We start from the raw sequence: 8,578 nt of genomic DNA on the forward strand, positions 1-8,578 counted from the left end.
TGCCCTAACCACAGGCAACAAGCTCTCCAATACTTAGAATTCAGCAAATCCTAACAACACCTGAGGTCTAATAACAGTACCACTCTGTGTTCTGAATTTCTGCAGTATTCCTTTTTATTAGACTAAGAAGCACGATGAGCAGAAGACTGAATGGATTATAATGCTTTCTGTGCTACTTGTTTGTAGACCTCCATAGATAGAGAAGTATATAGAGAAATTCAATTGATCTTCCTATAAAGTATCTCAACAACTAGTGCTATTTCCGTGGCTTATTAGCCACCTGTCTTCATCATTGATATCTTAGGATAGCGAAAACAAAACACAGAGTGCACAGATTTATTTCTAAAGAATTTCATGCCATAGTTCTTGCTGTTATAAATTGATTGTGGAGACAAATTTTGGTAAAGAAAGCACAGGTCCTTTACCTTTTTGACTTTTCCACTGCTCATACATAGAAAAATAAAAGGAACACCTTAACTAGCAATGCAGAATCCTCCCCTTCCAACCCAATCAAGAGATGAGAGAATTTTCTGGTTAGTACAGGCAGCAATCTCAGTCCACACTTTTCACATCATGTTTTCCCCTCAAAACCTACTAACATAATTATCCTGCAGTTCTGGGCTACTTTACATTGTTTATCACCTAGCAGAAGTTTTGGACACAAACTTTTGTAGTAATTGGCTTAGGCATTCTCCACATCACAAATCTTATTCTTATAACTTCTTGCCTCCTCAATATGTAGAACTAGTGACCAGGGGAAGGGCATAAAGTTTTACTCTGAAAACTGAGCACATTTTAGAGATCTTCGACATCATGAGGATGAAGTCTTCTGCAGTGTATCAGGCTTTCCACACATTATCTAGAGATTAAACTTCTCTCTTTTCCAGTTGACTCAGTATTTGCATATTTTTTCATTGTAATTTTATAATTAATTACAATTAATTTTTTTCATATGTAATTTTAAATTCTGCAAGAAAAGATCTAAAATACTGCACCAAGCTACTGTTATTTTTCTGTACATATGCATAGCCTAATAACATAGGAGATTGTGCTTAATTCACCTCAGTGAATGCTTTCATATGAATATCCCAAGAAAAATGCATCAGTACTGAAAGGCTGCTATTTCTCTGTTATGCTTATCCTACAGTCATATGATGCCATTTTAAACTGTACTGCATGGTAAGCGTCAGGTTTTCATCTCTCAGTACCAACATGTTACATACAATTGGGGCCCTTCAAAATCAACAGTAGGTATCAAGAATGGGAGACCTAAGCCTACAGTGTAGCCTCTTTCATTCTTCTTGGGGGTGGGAGTTGCTTTGTTTTTCTCAGGACCTGGGTTTTTTTTATTTTTTGCAATTGCCAATTTTAGACACCGGTAGACTGAAGCTGCTATATCAGACTATGAAAGGACAGACACACCCTGAAAAGTGGAGCAGAAGGACAGGCTTTTTTGTTGGTTTGGAGTTTTTTAGTTCTTTTTTTATTATTTATTTATTTTATTGGGAACTATTTGTAGTACTCCTGTATGCTTACATAGTAACAGTAGCTAAAAACCCTTGCCATCTTTGGCCTTTCTAGAAACTGCACCCCTGCTTCAGGAATGTGGATTCAAGCATAGTTACCCATGTATTCATCAACTCGGGGCCAATATCACCAAGCGCTACACCCCAGAGATGAGACATTTCAATTGAATCAACAGGCAAAGCACTGCTAAACAGCGCGTGGAGATTGCTCATCCACACCAGGCTGGCTTCTGGTCTATTACCAGATTCTTTCCAAGATCTGCTTCTTGATTTCATGCTAATGAATGGGAGTGGATCTATTTCTCCATGAATTTCTGTGATTATGGCAGTTGAGAGATCATTGGTATGGGCCAAGTCAGGGGAGTGAGTCTCATTTTCACAGCAGCTGACTTCAGCAACAAAATTCTTGTGGTATTCTCTCAACCACAGAACAATTACTAGTTCAGCAAAATTTCATTTGTGATAGCACTATGATTACAGGAATGGTTTCGATGCAAAGAGAAGAATGGAAAGCACCATCTCAGAACGCTATGCTCAACCTCACTATGTTCTCCTGTCACATTACTGCATGTTTTAAGCACGTGTGCCTGCAGCATTTTTATGTGAATGAAAAATGGTATTCAAAAAGTTTTCTAGAAAGCTTACGAAATACAAAACAAATACTTCCTCACACAGAAGGTGGGGGGAGAAAGGCACAAAAGTAAAGTGACAGATTAATTTCACCCAGTTCTGTTGTTTGCAAGCTGGAAAGTAATTAATACAACATGAGCTTAGAAAAAAAAATAATTTTAAACACAAACCAAAGCAGTGACCATTCCAGAAAGCACATCATGGCATTTCACCATGCCATGTCCCTCCCTTCCCCATTCCAGCTGGTCCTAGTTTTCTGCTCTACTAGAAAAGCTTCTCACTTCAGTAAACAGCACTGCTTGCTACTCAAGTCCTGTACTAGAACTTATTTTGCAGTCTTGATGTTAGATTTATAATACTTCCTATTCATATGCAGCTCTACACATCAAGAATGCTATTGTGCCACTGCAGAAAAACAATTACCTGGCGTAGGATTTAGAAAACAAACATTGCTATGCAGTACAGCAAAGCTCCAGCATATCTGGACCAGGCACAGGAAGAGAATGTAAAGTCTCTTTTCAAAATTGATGTTTTACTTTTTAAAAATAAAACAAGTAATGTAGGTTGCACAGCCACTGCACAACTGAAATGGCAAGCTGTACAGACATAAGAGCTCTTTCAGATAATGCACAAAAAGAAAGCAAATGAATTAAGAAGTGGATTCTTGCTGCTCTGTGCAGTACATGCACTCATGATGAAAATCAGCCTGAATTAACTCAGTGAATTTTCAAACATAGGTTAGTGCTTATTTACCTAAACTACTTCTAAATCTATTTTAATTAAGCTGTCGCTTATGCACAGACTGGTGTTCAGCATGTACTTATTACCAAAGAAACATAAGGAAACAAAACAGGAATCTATGAAGAGATTGAAAATACCACATATCCAGTTGATAGCAATTAGAGAAAAATCTACCTCAAGAGCAGAAGGAATTAAGACATCTCTTTTACACAACCAATTGTTTTAACATGAATTTGAAGGTGTTCTGATATGTGAAGATTACAGAATACTAGGACGTTGCTGTCTTCTGATTCTATAAGCTTTTTAGTGCCTTTTTTGATGTCCTGGTGTTTCCTATTTAAAATGTAAAATTAAGATTAGTCAGTCTCATAACTCAGAGTCCTAAATACAGCAGTATATTAAAACAAAATATTCAATTTCCCTTTGTTACTTACAAAAGCTCTATGATTCCCTACTTTCAGAACAGGCATTTGCTAATGCAAATGCATCAGGCCTCACACTTTTGCCTTATGTTTCAGATGACAATATTGCCAAAAGTACATATTTCTGTTTGTTCAAATGTATTTTGTACTTATACTACATGTGGCATATTGGATGTGCCAACTCTCCAAAATCATATTGCAGCCTGAGCTGCACCTTCTGCTAAAAGAAATCTCACTTATAAAATCTAACAAGACCACAGCAGTACAAACAGAATAATCTTCCAGACAATCTAAAGCAATTGAGATATCTGGATAAATGTACTGGGAACTTTCAGAAGAGATACTCACAGCTGTAAACAGAGTAAGGAGAAGAAACAATGAACAAACTGATACTCAAAATATAAGAAAATGGATATAAGAAAATATGTTTTCTTCATGGGAACAATCCAGCATTGGAAATTGCTGCCCCGAGGCTTTGCAGTCCTTATCTTTAGAGGTTTCTTCCCCTTGGTTTTCAAAACCAGAGCCAAAGTGCATGAAGCCTGGAGCAACCTGGTCAGACCTCAAGCTGACCCCCTCCTTCAACCATGAGGATGGACCACAGACCTTCCAAGATCCTTTTCAACCTGACAGTCCTTTGACTGCCATACAAAGTTTGCAGAGCCCTCCTCTGATCTTTCATCTATTCAAGTCTTAGGTGACATCATTTTCCAGCAAATACAGCCTACAAGTTTTTAGTGCCCTAACAAAGCTATTGTCACTGGAGGGAAACGGGGAAAAAAAGCCTGAACAGCTTATTGATTTGAACAGACTCCCACAGTCTACTGGCTCCAGTGTAGGCATGTTTATTCATTGACGCCAGCTTTGCCCAGGTGCTCAGACCTAAGCACCCACACTACTTAGTCACAGGGTGAGTAGCCACTGCCCAAGTTACTGTTCCTTTACCAGTGGAAGCATTTCTAGAGATGTATCACAACAGAGTGGGGTTTTTTTGCTTTGTTTTTACAGTATGGGGGAAAGAAAAACCTCTCCCACGTTAACTGGAAAGGAATCGTCAAGCATCTGTCTGGGCTTCTGGGGGAACTGTGGGACAGCTCTGAAGGATTGCCAGATTTATTCTGTATCCTCAGTTGCAGGGTGGGCAGCTTGCCAGCTCGAGTTAAAACAATACCTGAGGTCTAGTTTATATTCCCAGCTGGGCCAGCTAGCTAGGATTTAAAACACTCGTAAATTTGGGTGTGAGGGCTGTGTATGCTGACAAGGGAATTAGGCCATGGTTCTAGACGACTTTTCTTTCAATCCAACATCTGCTCAGGCAGCTCCAGTGCCCCCCTCACCTCATTCTCCTCTGGGTATGAGCAGTCATGGGCAGTATGGGGCTGAGGCTGCAGCACCAGCCTGCAGAGCAGCTGCCACACCAGTGCCCAGCGGTGGTACATCCCTGCTCCGTGCTTCCATAGAAACACAGCAGGCAAGGACCTGTGAGTGCCTTTATGCTGGCAGGAATAGGCTGGTCTCTTTTTTTTTTTTCTTTTTTATAAAAGAGCCCTCTCTCGGCTGCCTGCCTGCTGTTCCCACTTATCCCACTCTTCTACTTCCATTCCTCCCACACCCAACTTACTCTCTTTGCATTGGGAAGAAAGGAAGATAACACCATTTTCTTTCTCAGTTTGTCACCTGTCATCAGAATCTCCCTCAAAAAGAAAAGAAAATGACAGTGGCTGCTCCAAGCACAGTGCCCAACAAAACGTCGTATCTTGTACTTCCTGCCCATTTCCCATGGCAGGCAATGCTCGTGGCATTCTCTGTCCCCAGGAACACCATGGGAGGAAGTACTCAGCAGTGCCTCATCTTGCACCAAGTCTCTGGCCACTATGATGGCAGGACCCAGCATGTGGGTCAGCAGCTCTTCAGCATTGTTCACCCACTTCAGCTGTGCGCTCACTGGCAGAACTTCTGTGATGTAGCACCAGGGGGTACTTCTGTTGCTTTGTAGCAAACCAACCTACAGCACTTACACGTGCTCTTCTCCAAGACCCAGCCAACTCTCTCTGTAGTCCCTCTGTTACCTGCCCTAAGTTTTGGCTGCCCTAAGAATCGGCTTCAAGGAAATAAATAGATAATACAATATGCACCTTTTAATGCTTCTCCGATTCATTTCTAATGAGCAACAAAGTTGTATTCAAATCAATAAGCCACATGCACTCAAATGAGAATAGTTTTAAATAAACAATCTATTGTCCTTCTATAGAAGTAACTATTTTTAGAAATTTAAACTGGTCATAGAACATCTTTTAGTTGATTGATAGAAGACAGCATGAAGAAAGAAAGATTTCATCCCAGGTTTTTACCATACCAAAATAAAACAAGAAGCATGGCTTAAAGGAAAGTCCAAGTTCTTCAGAGAAAAATATCTCATTTAAAGACTCCAAGGGCAGGTAAGGTTTTCTAATGCTGTGTGAGCAAGGAATTAAAAAGTAAGAAAATGTAACTTAGAGTCTTGAAAGAAATACCATCTGTATTTACTGTACGTAGGAACACATTTCACAAAGTCTAGTTAAACCCGGAAGAGCACTACAGTGAATTTAAAATGCTTACTCAACTGTTTAAAGTGCTGTATTAGTATTGCTAACTTAAACTTTATACAGAAAATTTACCAGTTAATAAAAATGCATCAATGCAACATGTGCTTATTTTGATAAGATTGGAGTGCATGAAAAATCAAAACAAGTCTCTCTTATTCTGCGTGAAGACAGAAAACAACGCTGCATCCTCCACTGAGGTAAGAAAAGGTACAGCATGGAGACAGTCTGATGAACTATTGTTCCCAGAAGTCTATTGTTCCTGAAGTCATAAATAATATTCCTAAGGAAAATTAAAAAAAGTTCTCTTCACACTCCTCCAAATGCAGTAAATGAGTTCTTATTCGGCTGTTAAAGATTTGCTTCTTAGATCTGTGCTCCTTTCACTGAAGTACTTGCACAGAGAAAAGTTGTGAAGCAGACAAAGATGTTCAGCACAGACGTATTGCAGAAATCTATCCAGTAAAAAAAGATTACACTATCACATCTCTGATCAAGTATTTGTGAAGAACAAACTAGCAGACTATTCCAACATTCAGGGGAACACTGCTGCAGTGTAACAGGGAGGTTCTGAGCTCCCCAGAAAGACTGCACAGGGAGCACACATGTTTTTCAAGGATTGGGAGCTGCCTTCTGGAGAACCAGCTCCAACTTCCTGAAGCTGACTCTTGTCAATTAATACATCAGACATGTTTACTTTCTTCCAATGTCACAAAGTTCCTTCAAGCAAGGGAAACAGCAAGAGCAGAGAATTAAGCTGTCTACAGAATGGCTTTGTAATTGATCAAATTCTTCTTCTTACTCACAATCAGTAATAATTATTCTCATTTCTAGCAAATATGGGACAGATTTTCTGAAGCACGTAACACAGAAATACTTGCAAATCAATTTGGATGTTCTGTAAAATTGCTTCTTCATTAAGTGCAGCATTCCTAAAATACACAGTTCACTATAACATCTCTATCTTTTCATCAGCCCCCTACTCCCTTTGCTATTTTTGAAATATCCTTACAACACGTAAACATTTCCAAAACATGCTCTGACATGTTCAAGCCCGCAAATCACTGCAGTTCAGCTATCCGAAATTTCCACAATCTCATTTCCACAATCGAATGTATACTACCTTGTTCAGCTACGTTTACAGTTTTTTTCTCAGAGCTCCTGCTTAGCCTTCCCACTGCAGTATAAATTGCTGATGCTCTAAAAAAAAAACAAAATAATAATAATATAAAAAATCCACTGCGTTTGGCTTATTTTAAACATGCCCTTTTCAAAATCCTCTCTCCTCTGGTCAGCTACTAGCAGTTCTTGCATTGCATAGTAGCTATGACCCCTACATTTGAGGTGGCACGATCAAAGGAGCCCTGGCCAGACTTAGAAAAACATTTCCACTGAGAATGGACATACTGCCTGTCAAAAGGTTATTCCCACTGTGTACAGGGAGCAGCTCATATTACTGCAGTGTAACATGAAAGTGCAAAATCTAGCAGTAGTAATCCACATACATGTTTTTCTTTCCAAAAAGGGCATATGGGGTACACTGACAGGAACAGAACATCCGTATCATCATTAGAAGGGAGGGGATGGACAGGAGAAGGAAAGCTTCCTTAATCATTCCAGTTGCAGGAACTGGACTCTTAAAAATACTTTAAAAATTCTATCTCTTACTGTAGAAATTACCTCTGTCCACCATTTTTCCCCCCCCTCTTTTAGTTAATTTATATATGCAAATTGCATCTACATGTAGATAATCACACACATACACATGATCAGACTTTACACTCTGTGGAAGATAAAATAACTTCGGAGGCGTAAATCTTAATGTCAATGACAGGAAGGCTTTGGTGAACCATTACCATAAATCTGACAAACGCTAATTTGATGGGTGGCTGTATCTGTCTGCTGCAAGACCAGTCTAGACAGTCTATTGAGAAATCCTAAAACACAACTGTTTGTTCCCTGTAACACCATCTGGATATGGCAATAAGAGCCGACCCAGTGCCATTCACACATGGATCAAAGCACATGCTAATGCCATCATGAAGTCATACACATAAAAAATTCAATCTGAGAACTCTATGCAATTTTCCTAAGTCCTCAGTGAAGAAACCTCAGACTTAGCGCAACTCAAGCTAAGTGCATGAAGAGGGGGAGAGGGTGGAAAAAAAGAAGAGAATATTTAATGAGCTTGGCCTTCCTAAGGAATGTTAGGCCACCCATTGTATTGGAAAAGGCTCATGTCACACTTCAGTCATGGCACCCATCAGGGTGCCCCTTTACAAAAATTGATCCGGAGGTTTTTGTAATTACCTGTTTCAAACAGAAAGAGTGCCCAAAAATACAAGAAGGTTTCCAAGGTGTAGATCTCACATTTTATTATTTAAGATAGACCTGGCAAAATTTTTAATATTGCAGACAATATTGAAAAACCCCTTTCTCATTAAACTGCACTGTGGCACTAGATCAAAGCACCAAGGGCCCCCTATTGAACTTTTCTAAATATTACAAACGTAAGAGCAAGTCTGGCTATGCAGAAATGAAATATAAAGCCAAATTTTCTTCTGTCTACATAAATACACAAAAAAAAATCCACGGCTTACCATGATATATCTTACAGTACAACAAGCATTATGTAGCTATACTGCAAACTACTGATTGACAAAACTCCATCCACTCA

General features: G+C 39.3%; 1 protein-coding gene across 1 annotated transcript in view; it reads right to left on the reverse strand.

Moving 5' to 3' along the window:
• The window catches only part of ARL15 (ADP ribosylation factor like GTPase 15), a 212,386-nt gene that overhangs the window by 158,848 nt on the left and 44,960 nt on the right, over positions 1 to 8,578 (reverse strand). The window lies entirely within an intron of this gene.

Source organism: Meleagris gallopavo, chromosome Z (genome assembly GCF_000146605.3).
Source record: "Meleagris gallopavo isolate NT-WF06-2002-E0010 breed Aviagen turkey brand Nicholas breeding stock chromosome Z, Turkey_5.1, whole genome shotgun sequence".
Classification (NCBI taxonomy): Eukaryota; Metazoa; Chordata; class Aves; order Galliformes; family Phasianidae; genus Meleagris; species Meleagris gallopavo.